Source organism: Silurus aristotelis (assembly GCF_946808225.1).
Source record: "Silurus aristotelis genome assembly, chromosome: 9".
NCBI classification, from domain to species: domain Eukaryota; kingdom Metazoa; phylum Chordata; class Actinopteri; order Siluriformes; family Siluridae; genus Silurus; species Silurus aristotelis.
This window is the reverse complement of record NC_139582.1, coordinates 16310950-16331665: the sequence shown is the minus strand read 5'-3', so window position 1 is coordinate 16331665 and position 20716 is coordinate 16310950. Positions and strand designations below refer to the sequence as shown.

Below are 20716 nucleotides of genomic sequence, written 5' to 3'. Positions count from 1 at the left end.
GTTAAAAAATGCTTTAGGACTGTATTTTCTGTCACAGAATTAATGAACCATGTGAACACGATGCGTCGAGCTGAATATGTCCAGGTAGACCCCTGTAGTGTGATGGGCGTCTGATAAAGTTGTCTTAATAAATGTCATGAGGCTGTAAGCTGATAGCTGGTGCATCCACACACACACACACACACACACACACACACACACACACACACACACACACACACACACACACACACACACACACACACACACACACACACACACGCAATCTTAATGAGCACATGTGCACACAAGCTCCCCTACCATAAAACACAATCTTCTCCCCACAGTCGCGTTGTTGTTGTTGTTGTTGTTTTTCTTTCCCCCTGAAGGTTCCAGTCAATGTCCTGCAAAGTGTTTTCTAAACCACAAAGCTGTCTGGAGTTCAAGCAGGGCATCATTCTACACTCACATCTCATCTGCAACTAACAAGCTTCAGCCTTTTAAACTGTAAATCTGTCTCTCTTTTTTTTGTACATTTACACACAAGAAAAATTGACTCCTGCTGGAGAAGCGAAAAGCTTTTGGTCTAATCGACCGAGGTTTAATCGTTTCTCTCAGTCTTGGTTTCCGCTTGCTGATTTGAAAACTAGGAATTCATGTAATGGACAGAAGACGTGAACACAATCTGATGTGAGAGTATAATCAAAGGAGTTCAGTCCCTTAAGCCTTGGGCTTTGAAAAAACATTGGTATTTGCACATGACTCGTAGACGTTAGTGTTAAATGATAAATGCTTAATCGGCTAAAAATAAAGCATTTAACCGAAGGACATTGACTCTGTGAATCACAGTGCTGCATCCGGCAAAATACTTCAAATCTCATTTTAATCTTGAGAACCTTTTTATAGTCGTTTTGCATCTTTATATATTGCTTTAGTTTTATCAGATTTATAAAAGAAAGATGCAGCTTTATGCTTCATTCCGGGGAGGGGGCGTGGCTTTGGGTGTAGCTAAAGAGTCGCGAGCTGAAGCTTTTGAGTAGCGAACTGTGGCATCGCTATAAATTAATAAGTAAACTAGGGCTAACAATCCGATCCCGGCGGTACATATTTGATCCAGGATCAGATCCCAAAAAACAAACTGCATCCACTTTTTTGGGGGGAGCTAAATAAAGTTTTCCCTCTCACATCCCATAATATGCACCTCTATTGAAACCATTTTCTCGAGCAAGTCCTGTGCTGATGACTCCCGTAACGGAATAAAGCATGGTGGTGGGTGTGCTCCTGCTCTGGTTGCTGTGTGCATGCTTTTCTGGGAAAATGTCCTTACGAGGAAGTCATGAAGCACATACACGAAAATAACTTGCAGAAACTTGGACGATCCTAAAAGGAGTGCGTTTGGCTCGGAAATATTTCGTCACATGACAAATTTTTGTCCATGTGTAGCACGAGGATCCAACTCTTTAACAGTGTCAATAACTTGAGCATGAAATAGCATTAAACCTTCACTTCCATTACTAACAGATCCAACGGAGGACTTGAACCTAAAGCCAAACTGATTTGTGTAGAAAACTGGAGCCAACAAAACCATTTCCTTTATATAAAGCAATTCTGCTTCTCAACGTGTGGAACAGTTTTGCCCTTTTTCCCACAAATGTGATTGTTGAGCAAATTGAAGAGATGTAGCAAAAAAAGTAACCCTAAAAATCATCAGTGACCAAAAAATTTCATAAAATTTCAAAAATACCGATTGAGAATTTGTGTGAAGGTTTCAGAAGCTGAGCTGCAGGTCTGAACGCTCTGGATTGATTTCTTCCACGTTCGTCCGCAACAATTACACACTTCCTGTCTGACGCGGTGTCGCGAAGCTTCTTCAGACCCCACATGTACAGAATGAAAACTCCACGAGACAAAAAAAGCAGCGAGAACATGCTTGTTAGACATGTTGGGAGATGATAAAAATTGACACGTTCCAGCCACCACAGCGTTTTTATAAACTCTGCCTGCTTCCTGATTCGTCTTGGCAACCATTTTTTTTTTTACCTTCCTGAATCATCTAAACACACCTTTCTCCAGGCTCAGGCACCGGGGTTTAATTAATCTCACGGTTTCTGAGAAAAAGAACCCGAGTTCATGTTGGGCTGCTTCTGGAGAAACCTTGCGTTCGGGCGTGTTGGGATTTTTGCTTACCCAATGTTGTGACCCAAATTGGTGGAATGTTGTGAAACTGAGCTAAACAACCCACGTCTGTAATAACGAGTCCCGCTTGATGGACAGACAGAGTGAACGTTTGTGAAGCTGGACATCAGTCTGCAGTTCGTCAGGTCTTTATGGCCAGGATGAGATGAAATATGGCGCATTTTTCCTGCTTGTACAGATCTATAACCAAAAATAAAAATGTCAAAGTGAAAACAGAAATAGATTTCGTCCTTAGGGTTTTTTTTGTTTTTTTGCGATGCCTGTGATGTTCCAAGTGCGATAAAATAAATCGACTCGTTAGTGAATATTTGGTGGGATTTATTTCAAAATCCAGTGTAGAAGTTTTGTTTTTGTTGGTGTGACGATCAACTCAGATTCCCAGAATGCACTGCAGCAGTAGAGACGTTCGTCAGCTGGATATCGGTTTATCAGATGATCAGTAGATGCTGTTGAACGTGTACTATTTAGTAGGAAAGTTTCAACTTTTGAAGCTGATTTTGCCGATGAGGAACCACATCGCTCTTTTGTTAGAAATGAAGTGATGAACCCCTTTACACCGCAATCAGCATTGAATTTTTGGGAAACCAAAATCAAGTACAAGACGTTCAGTATTGGATTATAAAGTTAAACGTTTAATGCACATGTCAGATCTAAAGCCGGTTTTTCATGTAACTTAAAATCTGATGGCTTTTCGAGTTGTCATGTTGAGTTTGTCCACTAGAGGTCGCGCACACGCTGGTCACTGCATCGAACGCACCTATCTTCTGGTGTCGGTTCTGGTCTTTGGCCCTGTGGATACTGTGCTGTTCTCTCTCCTTCTGTCTGTTCTAACACATACAGGACACTTAAAAGTATTTGCCCTCTCGAATATTTGCACGTTGTATAATTTTACACTCTGGTACTAAAATAGACTCGATGTGTATTTATAAAAAAAAAAACAGGAAAAAAACTGTACGAGTAAATATTTTTTGTAAAACTTCTAAATTAGTTCTTGGGCTTTCAGGACCAGTGTGGAGTCGGTCTAATTATGTGTATGTAATTATAATCAATATAATATAAATACACCGGTTTGTGAAGGAACATAGGTTGGTTGTGAAGATCAAGCAGCAAAACAGACACCATTCTGGAGAAATTTGGGAATAAAAGCTAATCCTAACCTAAAGGAGCTTGTCCCGCACAATGTAGTGTCATCTAAAGTGTTTAAAGTAGGGATTAGTCAGAGATAAACCACGATAGTAATCAACCATGATGCTACCACCAGCATGCTTCACTCTGGGACTTTTTTTTTTTTTTGGTGTAGATAAAAAAAAAAAAAAAAAAAATCCTGAGTTAATTTCAGTTACGGTTTATGAAGCCGGCGATCGAAGGGGGTTTGTTATAGAGCTCTGATTCCATTACACAACTGTTCTGCCTCTAATTATCTCGATCTTTTTCTGCTATGACTGTACCATTTTAAATACAGATCCCTTTTGGGACATCAGCCAACCGTGTGATCAAGTGTTTTATTGCTACCTTTGGCTTTGGCGCGTTCACACCCAAGATTTCTGCATCCAAAGGAAAGAAATTACACGCTTTCTTTCTGTTCTGGAGTCGGGCTGAAGCAGGAATCAAACCAGGCCTGGACAGAGAGAAGTGAGAACTTTAGCAAGGTTTTAACCTTTAAACTCCACCCCAGCGGTGGACCGAAAGGATCTCAATGTGATTTATGAGGATCAAAACGTAACCGGTGAAACACGCGTTCTGATTGGTGCATCAGTTCAACATCAAGCAGAACATTTAGAAAGGAATAAATGACGAAGAAACTCGAACTCACCACAACACACGTGACCTCGTTTACACCATTTTTTAAAATAGTTGATAAGAGGGTTTTGGGTTCATGATCATTGTAATAGAAATCAATCAGTGTTTGAGTCGTTAATATTATTCTATTAATAGATCAGTGTGCTGAGAGTCACATTCGAGTCTTTATACACAAACTGAGCTGATTAAGTAAAGAGTCTTGTGATAAAAATGATAACAGGAACATTATAGTTATAATAAATCACTACTTTGGATACTGAGTGTCTACATGGTTTGTGTACCATTGCTCAATGCTGCATATATAACTACCGTATTTTCCGGACTATAAGCCTCTACTTTTTTCCCACGCTTTGAATCCCGCGGCTTAAACAACGAAGCGGCTAATTTATGGATTTTTCCTGGGTTTTTCCCGGTTTCATAAACTTCAAGCCAAAAAACTGAGCCCCATAACATTAGACCAATGAAATCCCCGAACGGGTTCAGGAGAACCAATGAAAGTCTTTATATTAAATCAGACGCGCTCCCACTGAATCGGGCCGCACCACATCATAAATATGGATGATGTTCCTCTGACGTTTGACCTGCCGCTTACTCGGAGTGTCTACAGGAAATGTGAATCATTCGTCACGCTGAAAACAACCGGGCATGAAAACACACTTCACCCGTGTTCTGAGCTGCACGGCATCGGGAGAAAAGCTTCACCGATGGTGATTTTTAAACGCACGACGATGCCAAAAGATAAACTCTCGAGAGAAATAGTTGTGAAAGGAAGGAGGAAGACAGTGAACAATGACTTTCTTGGTCGGCTACTGTTTAGATACAAGCCGTGTAACAGACACTGTCTTTCATTAAAGCCTGTGTAAAGTTCATTAGTTTCAGTGTAGACACCTGTGTCTTATAGACAGGTGCAGCTTATTTATGTTCAAAATAAAAATCTTTGTCAAATTCAGTGGGTGCGGCTTATATATGGGTGCGTTTAATAGTCTGGGAATTACGGTAAATATATAACTATAAATATAATATGCAAATGCATATATACAGAACAGGAGAGAAAGTAAAATGACCTGAATTATCTCATTATTCCACAAAGCGTTTTATAGTTTTAAATTGGACTCATTGTTCATGAGGCCGAACTCCAGTGTCCTCGACCTGATGTCAAAATTTATTTTTGTTATTTCATTTCTGAAGCTTAGACTCGTCTGTCTCTCAGTCTGGAGAGGTGATGGAGGGCAGGAAGCTGCTCTGTAGGGGGTCAGGGGTCAGCTGGACAGGGGCTTCAGTATGACACCAGAGCCACTTAAACAAGCAATTTGCATTTCACAAAGATCTCAGACACATCACAGCAGGGACACATCTAATTAAATCAAAACACAAAAAACACCAATATTTTCTAGCCATCACGGATCGGAAACACGTGACGGATAGGAAAGAATACAGGCGTCGATGGGAGTAAACGTGTGATTTAGCCTTTTCATTTCATTCTTTCTTTCTGGGAAAAGGGTAGATTCTCCACTTAGACTTTTCATTACATGTCTCGAATTAGAATGTAACACAAAAAAGGAATTTTCTCTATTCTTTTTTTTATTTATAAAAAAAAAAATTTCCGCTCCAGTGATGTGAACATGAGCCACCTTGAGATCATGGAATCATCAAAAAGCATTTTTTCCCCTGGTGATGTAATTAAACCGATGACATGTTGCACCAATACCTTTTTTTTTTCTTTACATTTACAAAACCTTCCTTTTTATCTACTTTGTTGTTCTCTGTAAAGATCTAAAGCTGAAATCATTTACATGACCAGAATTCCATCTCACTGCAGGTTAGAACGTCTGGTTCTTCTCGAGGTTTTCTCCCTCAAACGTTCTCGCAGTGTGTTTTTTTTTTTCCACCACCTCCATAAACTCCTTGGAATAAATGTATAGGGATGAATTTATAACATGAACATTTATACTCTGAATTTATACTCAAAACTAATAAAATTCCCCCAAAGATAAAAAAAAAAAAAAAAATAGAAAACAAGAAGTTTGGAATTATTGTTGTATCTTTGTTCCATTGGACGACATTCATTTCCAATTCCGTATATTGATGAAGTCCTACAACTTTGTCTAAAAACAAGGCTGGTTTACGTGACGAGGCGACTCGCAAACATTTATCCTGGAGAAATGGATTTCAAACTTTGGACACGTTCTTGTGTGTTGCGTACCGAAATACACGTGCTTGCGATAAAGGTTTTCTCTCAGCCCTTCCTGATCCGAACTTCTTCACACTCTGCTTTAAGGCTCCCTCAGGTCTTTACACGTGGTTCTCCACCTTCACCGCCCTCACGCTGATAGCACACACATACACCCTCTCTGCCCTGAGGGTTAACACCACTGAAATTCCTTCATTGTACTGTATAGGTGTATATAGCATGCATTTAAACATGAGCGAAAAAGACATGACAAGGAAGCCTATAGGGCACTTAATTTTTCCCTTTGATATAAAGACACCCACAAGGCATTTCCTCTCATGTAGAGAAGCCTAAAGGGCACTAGATTTAGTTTTCTCAGGTACAGGGAAGTCAATAAGGCAATTTGTCTTTATATATTTTTCTCTTAAATATAAAGTGCTATATTGGCTTCCTTATACCTGAGAAAACTAAATCTAGTGCCCTTTAGGCTTCCCTACATGCAGGAAAATGATACAAAATGTCTTGTTGCTGTCTTGACATTAATGAGGAAAAAAAGTAGTCATTTGATGTGATTTTTTTCTGCATGTAGGGAAGCCTAAAGGGCATTATATCTCATTTTCTTAATAATACTACTAATAAAATAATAATAATAATGGTAACATGTGCAATAACTTTTATAGCCATCATTGTAGTCTGACTTCTTCTGCCATGTTTTATTACTGCTACACAATTCTTTATTATTACTGCTACACAATTCTTTATTATTACTGCTACACATTTCTTTATTATTACTGCGACACAATTCTTTATTATTACTGCTACACAATTCTTTATTATTACTGCTACACAATTCTTTATTATTACTGCTACACATTTCTTTATTATTACTGCGACACAATTCTTTATTATTACTGCTACACATTTCTATTATTACTGCTACACAATTCTTTATTATTACTGCTACACATTTCTATTATTACTGCGACACAATTCTTTATTATTACTGCTACACAATTCTTTATTATTACTGCAACACAATTCTTTATTATTACTGCTACACAATTCTTTATTATTACTGTTACACAATTCTTTATTATTACTGCTACACAATTCTTTTTCGCTAAATATACAACTTAATATATTCATTTACATTTTTGTAATTTTCCCTACAATTCCGCTCTTTGGGATTAATAAAGGATTCTGATTCTGAAGACAAAAAGATGTTTGTTGCTGTGTGACACTGGGAAATGTGTTCAGTTACACAGCATATCGATTGTTAATATCCTTTTTTTTTTTTTTTTTAAAGGAAGTTCTGTGTTGGTGAAAGACTTTTTTTTTGTCTCTTTGCCGTTTTTCACATGTTTAATGACTGCGTTACTGTTTCTACACCAAACTCATGTAGTTTCCTGTAAACGCACATTCCGAGCTTTTTCGATAGCGATTTCACAACAATTACATTTTGCTTATGGCGGCTATGAACAGTCGTTCCCTCCCCAACTTTATTTTCTCTCTCTCTCTCTCGCTCTCTCTCTCTCTCTCTCTCTCTCTCTCTCTCTCTCTCTCTCTCTCTGTCGTTCTCTGTTAGCCGTGACATTTAGCAACGTTTCGTTCTTCTCCTCCCCTGTGGCTGCTCCAATCTGCTCCACCAGTTTAGTGCATCAATATTCCTCCCACTTACTGGATTTAATTATTCAACATCATGTTTATTAATGACTGCGGACATCTGTAGCCTCTCGCCTCGTCTGACCATTACAATTCGCTCCTTGATGCGTAAAAAAAAGGAAAACCGAGACTTGATCCTTTCTGAAAGCCAAGGCAGGAAGTGACATCTGTCGTCAGGGGATAAACACTCGGGATACGCTCGCGTCTCATGACACGAAGGATGATACTGATATAAAATCGATTGAGTTAGCTATTTATTTCATTTCACTTTTACGTCATATATATATATATATATATATATATATATATATATATATATATATATATATATATATATATATATATATATATATATATACTCACGTGAATGATTACATATCGCTTTTCATTGTCATCAGCATCTTGTCCAAATGCCTCTGTTCACTTTGTTTGCACTTTGTTTAACGTGGAGTTTTAGTTTGGTAATCATGCCCATCAGGATAGTGCAGGATTTCATTTACCTGCATGTAGGAAACCCTATAGGGCACTGTATCTCAATACCTTTGGTGCAGGGAAGACAGTTGGACAATATATTATTTTCCCTTTTGATGTAACGACACCTAAAAGCCATTACATCTTATTTTCCTGCATGTTGGAACGCCTATAGGGCACTAGATATAATTTTCTTGGATGTTGGGAAGCCAGTAGGGAACTTTATATCTTTTCCTCTAATACACCTACAAGACATTTCGTGTCTATTTCCTGCATGCGCCAAAGCCTATAGGGCACTAAATCTCATTTTCTTGGATGCCAGGGAGGGCACTTTATATTTTTTCTCTTTTGCTGTGGAGCAACCCACAAGGCATATCATGTACATTTCCTGCATGTAGGGAGGCCTAAAAGGCACTACATCTCTTATTTATTTATTTTGAGAAATGTGCAAAGTGCTGTATCTGGTTTTCTTACATATAGGAAAACATATCCGAGATTACAACTTTTTGTTTTTGTTGATGAGGGAAGCCTATAAAACATTTAGTATGTTGTAAGAATTGTCAAATGTAGGAAATTCTATAGGGCACCAAATCTTTGTGATGTGAAGAGAAGCCTATAGGGCACTACATCATATTTCTACATGTAGGATAAACCAAGGGGCACTACAGCTCATTTATGAGGGCGCAGGAAAGCCAATAGGGCACTTTATATTTTTCCCCTTTGATGTAGACACCTACAAGGCATTTCATCTCATTTTCCTGCATTTAGGGAAGCCTAAAGGACACTACGTTTTTTTTTTTTTTTTTACCCCCCACCCCCCTTACTAGTGGAGAATTATTCTGGGTATTCTGGGTTTTCTTACTGTACTACATCTGGTTTCTTAGCCTAGAAGGCACTGCAAAATATTTTTTTTTATGTTTTTGGAGCTAAACCTCAGTTTTCAAATGTAGAGAAGTCTCCAAATGGCTCCAAATCTTATTTTAGTGGATGTGAAGAGAAGCTTCTTGGTTGTAGGGAAGACTGAGTGGCACTAATGCCCTATTATTCAGTACCTTCTCTTTGTTTCCTAGGTGAAGAATAAAAACGAGAAAGGGAGTGTATGAGTGGAGTGCTGAGGCAGCATGGTGCGCTCTCTCTCTCTCTCTCTCTCTCTCTCTCTCTCACTCACTATTCCCACTGCGACAGGGATTTTATGAGTCAGTGTGGATCGGCATTTCAGGTTATTCCTCTCCTCTCCCTTTCCTCAGCTCGTTGTATTGATTAGGAGCAGCTCATGCTCAGTCTAACCGAGTGCTGTTCCTCCATCCTTCTCCTCCCCTACTTCATTTCACACATTTACACACACAGGCAGGAAGCTTTCCCCGGACAGCAGTGGTGAAAATGAGAAACCGAATCTGGCACTCAGCCATGAGGGTTTCTTCCCCGATGAGCAGTGCTGCCGAAAATAGGAGTGTGTGGAGAGCTTAGTTTGTGAACGCTGTGTGTGATAGTGTGCATAGGGAGCACCAAGCGAGTCACAGAGATGTGATAAGCATGACAGAATGGTGTGAGAAGGTGATGCAGGACCACCCGGTTTTGTGTGTCTGAGGTACGATGGTGGTCTACACTTCATCCAGAGACATTATCCACATGCACTGTTTACATTTTAAGGCTTTGCCTCAACTCTGAGCAAAGTTCATTCCTTACCCGTACACACAGGACTTATAGAAATGTGCACACACACACACACACACACACACACACACACACACACACACACAGAAAAATCAAGGTACAGGAATATATCTAAAAGAGTGCAAATGCTTTGTCGCTCCAACTGTACACTAGCAGGGTGCAGCAATGTGTGTATTTTGGTGTATTTTTGTATCTTCTTGTTTGTACGTCTTGAAGATCGTTTCTGCACCAGGAATGTACCTTTAAATTTACATCCTGATATTTTCTCTCACTAGTGGTGCAGAAACGATCTTCAAGACGTACAAACAAGAAGATACAAAAATACACCAAAGCTCAGAGGTACATTGCTGCACCCTGCTAGTGTACAGTTGGAGCGACAAAGCATTTGCACTCTTTTAGATATATTCCTGCCGTTTTCCGCAGGTCCCCAAAACACAGTTTTGTAATGCGATTTTAATCCTCACATTGCTCTTGGTATTCATTTAGGAAATAAACCTTGTTGTATTTCCTTCATCACTTCAGCTGGAACTGCTATGAGCCACCGGTGTGATTCCCAGGAACGTTGCGAGATGATAATTCTGATATTCATATTTATTTGCTTGTGGTGGTTACGTTCCAAAATCGCCCGCGCTAAACGGAAAAAAAAGTGATAAACTATTTTGTGTATACAGTACAGTACTGTATTAACATTTCACTTAATTTTTTATAATATTTTTATTAATAAATTATATTATTTCACCATTTCACCAAACTAAAAACTATTCCCTGTAAGTGTTTTGGTCTATCGTGCTCTCCGCGAGAGACCGGAAAAATCTTCCAAACTACTTGGCAAATGATAAAACGTGAGAATCGAACGGCGGTAAAACGGTAGATTACTGTATAACGTATTGACGGGTTTTTGTGATTGAACTTGTTTAACGTTGACGGAAGGAGTCTCCAATGCCAAAGGTAAATCTTGTCCTCATTTCTATTATTGCTTATTATAAACTTATTAACAGAGTAAAAACAGAGGTTGTTGAGAAAAAGAAAGCTAGAAATGTTTCTCGCGTCTATAATGTAAGCGATAATAAATTTTTTTGAATAAATAACACGTTCATTTGTGTACACGTGATTATACTGTTCAGTAAGTTGCCATGGAGACGTTGCTGTAAGTGTTTTTTTAGTTGTAATTAAGTTCCCCGGGTTTGTTCTGTATTTCTCGCGTGTGGTCTAATTAGACGTTTTGTTGTATTAGTAAAGTTTCTGTGAGTGAATACATTTGAATTTGTTCAGAATGAAAGATCCCTGACTCGAACCTCGCTCATCCTGAAACGTTCACAGGTGTTGCAGCAGGTGCTGCTCGGGCGTTACTTTAATCATTCTGACCTCAAACAAATATCGGTGTTGACACAGCAACGGCTAAACGCCTCGGCGGCTCGGAAACACGCCGACTCCCAACACGAGGGGGGGAAAAAACGCGATTGTTCATTCACGAAGAAACACAAAGAGAGTCGCAGAGTGTCGAGGCACAGGCAGTGACTCTCGTGAAACCTGAGACGATCAAACAACACAATCAAACACCACCAAACACACTCACAACGCAGTCCAAAACAGTCTAAACACCCTCAGGGGAAAAACGAAGACAACAAAGAAACACAGTTTATACGCTTGTGTATTGTGTCGTGCTTCACAGCTGGGCCTTTTTTTACACAAATATATCTATATCTATATACACTCCCACATTCTCTTCAGTATCTTCTACCATTGTAGTTTAAACTCCATCAGATGTCAAACTCGACCTCTTGTAGCTCACGATTGAAACATTGCGACTTCCAGGACCTCTGTTTATATAGATATTTATATAAACTGTGAAGAAACAGATTTACGTTTTTTTCTTCAATCAGAAACTTTTGGGGTGTACAAACTTTCAAACTAAACTAAACTAAACATTGTTCAGCTTCTTTTTTTTTATCTTTTTCACTGTGATCTTCAGGAAAAAAAAAAGCTGCACTCAGGTACATTTGAGTGCAAAAGTTTGCACCCCCCTACCTTTTATTTTTAAAAACCTCTAGTTTGTTCACTGCGAGCACGATTTTTGTTCTTTCACAAACAAACAAACAAAAAAAAGTTTTTTACAGAAAGCTGCTGGTTCTGATTCGTTTGTCCACGGACCATCATGAAAAACTGATTTATTTAGAAGACATAGCACTAAAAAGACAATTTTCTGAACAAAATGAGCTTCATAGCAATAAATCAATTGTCTGATTAAGAAAACATTTAAAAATGATAATCAATTTGATAAATAAATAAATAAATAAATAAATGAAAGCAAATACTTGATTCTATATATTTCTATCTAGTAAATTAATATTATTACTGTTAGCAAAACATAAAAAAATTAATAAATAAAATTCTCTCTGGTCGTTTGTTCACTTTTCGAGTCCTGATTCAGATTTTCTCTTTTGAGTTATTTGAGTTGCTCCTGGTGATGTGTAGAGCACTCAGAGGAAAGCGCTATCTGCCCTCTTCCACATACACGAGCTCAGAGATCCACTCTGGTCTTTTTAAATAAAGAAGGAGAGAGGACGATGTTTTGCTTGTTTGTCCTCCAGTCATGGATGTTTGTGACGTGGTCAGCATTTGAACATGTGTCTTGGATGTCACTGTGATGTGGAACTCGTGTAGGATCGTTGAGATTGAGATGGTTTGATCCTCAATGTGGAACGTTTTAAGAAAAGCAGTTCCAGGTTTCATGTTTTGATTCTGCCTTCAGGTGTTCTTTCCTGTGTTTAGTTTTCTATCCCAGGTTCTCCAGGTTCCTCACAGGAACATCACAGGAAGTGAAGTGGTTACAAAGGTTTTCATTTTGAGTTTCCATCATAACCAGCATAAAACCCTTATAGTAGAAGATGAACTGTAGATATATGTACAAAACCTTTAGCTTTTGGTTTATGAAGAGCTTCGTTCTGCTTGTGATCTTCTACATAAATTTTTTTTTTAGCTGTTTCTCTTGTTTTCTCTGGTGTTTCATTTTCCTTCCAGGTTCTTTCCACTGCTACCTCCTTCACTTCTGTTTAGTCTAGTGTCGCAGGAAAGCCGGGTTTTTCCTGAAGACACGTTTTCTTTAATTAAGTGTAAACGTGTCCGAAGAAACACGCTTTATTAAAATTCATTCACCTCTGTGAACATTCATTAGCAGCCATCGCTGTAGAGGAGCGGTGTGGAGAAACAGAAGAAGGGAAGTGTGAAATTAGAGGGCTTTTATTTCACGTTTTCCGTGCACACACACACACACACACATAAACACACACACGTGCGCGGTTCCCCCCAGCCGTTTGTATTTTATCACACTAAATTAGAACGGCAATCAATTGTTGTTTTGGTGCTAATGTCTGGACAGCGGAGTGAAAATAACAAGCCGCACCGCTCAACAATCCCATCCTCTACCTGTCACGTGACTAAATCGCCATGACGACCCTATTTTCATGCCTATTAGATAAACGTGAATGCTTGTGGCACATGCCACATGGTGATGCTTGTTAGAGTAACAGCACTTTTTTTTATCATTGTTAATCAGCATGTTAACACACACCGTGACCGTGGCCGTGTCCTCAGTGAGGCGACACGTGTCCTAAACACGTCCTGCGTGTCTCCTCGTCACGGCTGCATCGTTTCAGGATTGAGGATTGAGTGGGCAGGATGTCAAAGTCCATCGCACATAATTGGAGACCGGTCCAGTGGTAGAACCTCAGACTAGCACACACACACACACACACACACACACACACACACACACACACAGTGTTTGTGTTCTCCAAGCTCTGCATACTTACCCAATAGACAAAATACACACATTTATACAATAAACAGACAAAAAAAATGCATTATGGGTATTCTGTAGACGTCTACCGTGCGTTTTGCATGTACATTTTATGGTACGTTTCCTAAAATGGCTACTTCAGGGAAAGAAATGCTAAAAGTCTGCACTATGTAGTGAGTACAGTAATGTTTTTCAGTGAAGAAATAAATTCTACTCAATAATTAAAAACAGACTCTTAATTTGCATAATTATGCAAATTATAGTACGTTAACGTTTTTGAAGTTAGAATGGTAATAGTAAGCACGTAAAAATAAGGAGATTGTACTGTTTTGTTCGGCATCACCGCTATGGTTTTTGGTATTAATCTCCTCCTCCGTAACTTCGCACAAAATAAGCCACGCCCACAGGTTTTCGCTTAAAAATGCGTATTTTCCTCTCCGTTTTATGGTCTTCCGTCCACACTGAGGAGCTGTTGGCAGTCAAGAAAAATGTATCTTTTTAAAAAACGTTCTCCACAGTGAAAACATTTGAAAACTTTGATTTGCTCGTGTGCAGTTTTCAGGCTTTTTAGTGGAAAATGAGTTTCTTGTGGGAAACCATCGAAAACGAAAGTGTGGACGCAGTTCGTTTTTAGATGAAAAACGCCATTTTTCAAATGTATCTGGACTGGTGTCGACGTAGACTGAGAGGAAAAAACGCTGTTGTCCGCTGTTTTTGATCACATCTGATCAAGGTTTTGATCTCCAAACTCATTTATGATGGATATCTAGCCTGGCCTGCAGGTTTTAGTGGCTGTATTTTTTTGCAGAACATCTGGTCCAAACACCATTCTGAATATTATTAATCAGACCTGAACAGAATCACGGCTTCGAGTTTATTCTCTATAAATATCCGATCCAAAATTATATTATACTGTATATAAATATCACCCACTGACTGTCACGAGCTCCTTGTCCTTAATTGGCTTTTCTTTACACATCCTCTAATGAGCTAAGAGAGCTGCGGTCTGATTGGCTGATGGCGCTGTCTACCATGTTGAGGGCGTGGTCATGGCGCTACACGTGGTGTCGGTGCTCAGTGTTTAATCCTTCAGAGAGAACGTGAGGAACTTCAGGGAATACTGCTGAACTCCGGAGAGGTGGTCTGAGGTGAAGCTGAAGTTCTGTAGATGTTCTCCAAGAACAGAGCACCAGGACGGGAATAAAAGAGGGAAATAAACAGGAGAACTGGGGTTTTTTTTGCTCCGGATTTGCGGCAGGATTCGGTGAGTGAAGCAGAGTTATTTCTTGCAGTGAGGATTGTTAGAGTTAAAATCTAAACTGGAAGTGAAATTTGATGAACATCTTCTGAAGTTTGTTCTGAGGAATTATTTCGGTTTATTTGCTCGGACGTTTTTTTTTTTTTTTTTACAAATAAATACAACGCGCGCGCGGTCAGACTTTTTAAGTGTTTATTATATCGTTTGGGTTCAGTGTTTTTACTAACAGCTGCGCGTGAACCAGTTCGACACAAATAATCAGAATAAAATAATCCGGATTGACAGAAGCGGTGTATTTGGCGTTTCCTGAGCCGCGCTTTGTTTCCTTTGCGCAGAGCGTGTGAGCGCGTGCGCGAGTGAGTGAGCGGGTGTATGTGCACGCGGATGCTCGTGCGTGTGCGCGCGTCCACGACAAACCTTCTAAACGTATGTTAACAAAAAAAAATAATTTTTTTTTAACCAGAATCATTAGTAAATGCAGTGAATCACTGAATCCGACTATTTGACTCGTTCCGGTTCATTTGACACCAAAAAAAAAAGACCTTAAATAGTTTTATTGTATAAATGTTTTGTAAACAGGTTTATAAAGTTTTCTTTTTCTCTTTTGTAAATATTTTGTTACTATCTTGTCTTATTTGTGATTTTAGTATTATTTATGTTTCTTTAAATAGGGCTTTAAAGACTAAAAAAAAAAAAAAAGACTAAAGATTAAAATATAATATAAATAGTCCAGATTATTATTTTGAAGGTCTGTCTTTTCGGAATAATTCATAATTCCGACTCTTTTTACTCTTCTGAATTATGTTTGAGACTTCATAGATACTAATTTAGAATCTTGTGCTAATTCAAAACAAAATTCCTACCAAAAAATTAAAATATTCATATTTTTCTACCTGCCAGAATCAGGTTTCTGTACTGTTGTTGTTGTTGTTGTTGTTGTTGTTGTTGTTGTTTTTTTCAGCCGTTTGGTAAATCAGATCTGAAGCGTTTGTGTGTTGTTGTGAAGCCCTTTATTGTTAATAGTGTAATAAAGGTTAAATAAACTAATGTAAGAAAATCTAAGCCGTAAACAAACCTTCAGTTCATTCACACGTCTCCAATCAGTGCCGAACACTCGGTTAGGATTTTTCTATTTTTATGTCTGTCCACTTTATTATTTCAAGGTTACTGGAGTACAGAAATGTGAGCGGTGTTAAATATCATCTCCACCAGGCAGGGATAAGAGTAACCCCCCCCCCCCCATCTCCTCCTCCTCCTCCTCGTCCTGTTAGAATGGAGCCGTGTGATGTTTAGGAGGTTCTCTAATGGCAGGGTGTGGTGTCAGGTTCAGCAATAACACAAAGACCCCTGGAAGCATATCGTAGTGCAGGAGACAGAGCAAACACCCGGCGGCTGCAGGAACAAGGCCCAGACATGCCATCAGGCACCAGGAGATCCGTCATGAGAACAAAACCCCACTCACATGGAGTGAAACACGGGTTATTTATTATTGCTTTAATGTCTCACAGAAGTGGTGTTTGTGCAGGAAATCGCGTCGGAGAGTTGTCGTGGCTGCTCGGATCTCGGGCGCATGCGAGGCAGATGAACTTTTAAAGGACACTGGCACTAGAAATACGACTTTTGAAACCACAGCTTTGTAAATTGCAGTGTTTTTCCTGCACATGAACATTCAACTTTTTCGAATGTAAACTACTCGGCACTATTTTTATCCCAAATCCCTCAACCCTCAGCGCGAGTTGATTCGTTTTCTAAAGGTTTAAAGATTGTTGTTTTAAAGCACTACAGTTTCTTTAGTAACAGATCAGAAGTCTGGACGTGTATGATGATGGTTTGAGGAACGAGAAATGTGTTAATGGAAGGAGTCTCGAGTGTCGGCTTCACATCTGTATCTTGCGATATCTTCTGGAGTTTCTCCATAATAACTGTATAAATAAATAAATAAATGGCCCCCAGAAGGAGGGACTGTTTTATTAGTATAATTAAAGTTGCCTTAAAAAACACTCTAGAAAACCGTACTTGAGTGATATTCCTAAAAATCAAGACATTTTAGTATCTTTCTCTTCTTTCTTTCTTAACATTTTTCTTCTCCGTACGTCTGGACATAATAACTCAGTGTCTAACATTCCGGTCCTTTTTTTTAAGGGTATGATTATATTTATCCGTGGCTGAATTATTGTGTGTAGACAGCCGTGTGTGTGTGTGTGTGTGTGTGTGTGTGTGTGTGTGTGTGTGAGAGAGAGAGAGAGAGAGAGAGAGAGAGAGAGAGGCTATATAAAGCAGGTGAACATAGGCTGGTGTGCTTCCAGCAGCAAGCAGACAAGCAAATGACCAGTGTAGTCGACTTCCTGTTCCTGTTCTCCCATAATTCCACACCACACAGATGCTCTGTTACATATCCAGCAGCAAACTGGTGTTTAAGAGTGAGAATTGGAGCCACACACATTGACAATGTGACCAAAGAGTCTCACCAAAAACAGTTATGAACTCTTTTCTTCACCAGTGTCTCTCTTTTTCCATCTCCTGAGTGTCATGAGACTGAAAAACACAAACTATGAGCTCCTGTATCTTTTCATGAAGCATATTTACGTAAAAAAACATCTCGTTACGGCTTTGCCTTCAGGTCTGACGAACCTCTAACACTGGAGACTCCTTTTAAATGTGTTTTTAAGGCGTTTATGTGGAGCATCTGCTGTACACGTACGTCCCTGTGAATGAGAAACCCGGTTGCCAGAGCAACGTATTGGAAAAATCGCATTAATATAAAAAGGTGTCTGACCCTTTTGTGGTAAATTAAGATGGAAAGAGCGCTCACTGAGAGTCCGAGCGTCTCGACTTCCCCCTTGTACGCTAATGTCACCTGCTAATCGAGCGTCAAAAGCGAGAGCCGGAGAGCGGGTTAGTGCCAGAGCGAGCAGATGGAAGCATGTTCGGGTCGTCACCCCTAAAACGGCGACAAATCGAACGCCTGGAAAAGATGAAATGCCGGGATTTAAATCTAATTTGCGTCCTTTTAACGTCACGTCACGTCGCGTGTCCTCCTCAGCTGTGTAACGAAAATGAAGATTAAACACCGGTGGGAGACGAGAAGACGGATTATACCCGATTGTCTTTGAGCTCAGCAATGGTTTTTATTTCTTCTTTTATTCACGCAGCGCCGTGTTTTGTTTGTTTGAGTCGTGTCTGTTATTCAGCTTTATACCGCGGTAATCAGAACATGTCTGGACATCACGCGTTTGGCAACTCGGCGTTCGCTCTGTTGAAGCGCAGCAGCATATCATTTCTCTCACTGTGTACACTTTATTAAATATAAGAAAAGGTTTGGTGGCACCGTTATGTTTGGGATGTTGTTTGTTTTGGTTGATTTGAAGGCTAAAATCATCCTCCATGTTTGTTTTCCTTTCACGACTCGACTCGACGCTTAATCGTCCACACTAATGTCTAATCAGAGCAGTGATTGATGGGCTTGAGTCCAGCTGGCCTTCACTCTCATACACACACACACACACTAAATTTAATCAAACGTGCACACACAACCCAGATGGAGATCCTGAACCACACACTTATTGAAAAAGTTCTCCTCTGTGCCTCCTTGTCTCCTCACGTCTCTGGTCCCTCACGTCCATGGTCCGGCAGAGCTCGCTAAAAAAAAAAAAACAACACAAGCGATAATTAAAATTTCCCAACAATCCACCTAACAGATCATCAGAACCAGCAGGCATCTCAGACGGTACCCTAAAAATAACTCCAGCCTGGTTATTAGATGCTCCGACCCCTGGGGTAAAGGACTGAACCGTGAGAGATTTCCTCTTCACAGCAGGGATTAGGATCTAACCGGGACAAATGGAGTAAAACAAGTTCAGGAGCTGCAAGAAAGAACGAGTATCTGGATATATGTAAAAAAACAGACGATATCTCAGAAAAGTGTATTGTGGAATCGTGTATCATAATATTAATATCATATCGATATTTCATTGATCAGTTGAAGGAACCACAGGAATCAGGTCCATCATTCGTCACTTTCTAATAATGTAAACAAAGTAAATACACAGTTAGATATAAATAGACGTACCACCATGCAGACACTGTTGTTGTGTGTGTGTGTGTGTGTGTGTGTGTGTGTGTGTGTGTGTGTGGTAAATTCATCGATATAAAAACGGGATTGTCCGTAATCATTAAACAGCCCTCTGTAAAATTCCACTCCCGTGTGAACGCCTCTTGGTGGAGCCTCAACAAAAGGCCTGTAGTTTGTGAGGCATGGTGGGACAGCGCCGACACTTTGACCTTTGACCCTTTAACAACGAGCAAACGCTGCAGACCGCATGAGAAAACGCCAGAGGAAACGTTTCACTGAAAAACTCTGCTGGAAACAGCGATAATGTCCATCGTGAAAACATCGCAATCTCTGGTGCATCATCAACACCGTGGACGGATTAACATAAAGCCTCTCCAATGACACACCAGGAATAGACCCCCGAGCCGAGATTAGAGTCCGAGATCCGCAACATCGTTCAGATCTAGGCATGAATACATAAAAAACAACGCAGCACAATATAAACGCTACTCATTTTATTTTTATTTGTGGAGCACTTTAAACAATGAACATTGTCTCAAAGCAGCTTTACAGAGATAAAGAAGTCAAAAAAAATGCATACGTTTGTTCCTCATAATTGTACGTTTATTCCTAATGATTGCACCAGTGGTGAAGGAAAAACTCCCTGAAACATCATGAGGAAGAAAACAGAAGCAAAGTGAAAACTTCATCCTTATCTCATTGTCCATCTCATGTCCATTCCTTACAGTTCCATCAGTGTTAATAATAATAATAATAATTAATAATAATAATAATATTAATAATAATAATAACAATAAGCGTAAAAATTGGAAATAAATAAATAATAATAAAATTAATAAGTCAAATAAACATCAAAGATACATCACAAAAGAACAAACACTTGAAAGCGATCCTGAAACAGTAGGATGCAGCCTTAATTTTCCTTCTATATTCTGATCAATAAGGAACACAACAATACAGTAAAACCCCATTGTACGAGCATAATTAGTTCTTGAAAAATGCTCGTAGGTCCATTTGCTCGTACGTTCAAACTGATTTTCCCCACAAGAATGAATGTAAAAGTGATTTAATCCGTTCCGAGATCTCATCCGATCGCTTATTTCTGCACTTATAAATTATTTGTAGCCTATTTTAACAAACAAATACACCGCAAATGACCGTAATGTAAATATAAATTAACACTTACTCATGAGGTAGTGGTTGATTGCGAGTGTGAGACGCGCAACACGCTCATAACCTCCTCGGTTTCCATGGTAATTCTATTTACTTTAGTTTTCACAGCACCATCTCTGATTTTATTGGGAGACATTTTTCAAGATTTTTATTGAAATAAAAATATTTTTGAAAAAAGTTTTTGCTGCACTGAACAATGAGAGCGACCGAGTGATACGTCATCAACTAAGCGACTGATGCGACCCTCCGCGGAGAACGGGGAACCGGCAGCTTGAGTTTGCCCGTGCCTTCGAAATTTGCTTGTGAAACTGTAAAATTTTGCGAGCGAGTTTGCTCGTATCTCCGTTTGCTCGTACTATAGGTTGCTCGTACAACAGGGTTTTACTGTAGTACTATAAGTAGAAAAATGAAATTGTTGCTGAAGAAATACAAATTTAAAAGAGAAAAAGAATTCTGCCCCGT

General features: G+C 39.3%; 1 protein-coding gene across 3 annotated transcripts in view; it reads left to right on the top strand.

Annotated features, from left to right (window-relative positions):
- Nucleotides 1-20716, top strand: part of tiam2a (TIAM Rac1 associated GEF 2a) — a 72909-nt gene that overhangs the window by 867 nt on the left and 51326 nt on the right. The window contains exon 1 of one of the 3 annotated variants that reach the window (XM_083551022.1): nt 14819-15015. The exons of 1 other annotated variant lie outside the window; for it this stretch is intronic. The gene's annotated coding sequence lies outside the window, so the exon portion shown is untranslated. Of the gene's footprint in view, nt 1-14818; nt 15016-20716 lie in introns of those variants that run through there. One more of the 3 variants, XM_083551025.1, reaches the window with a different exon arrangement.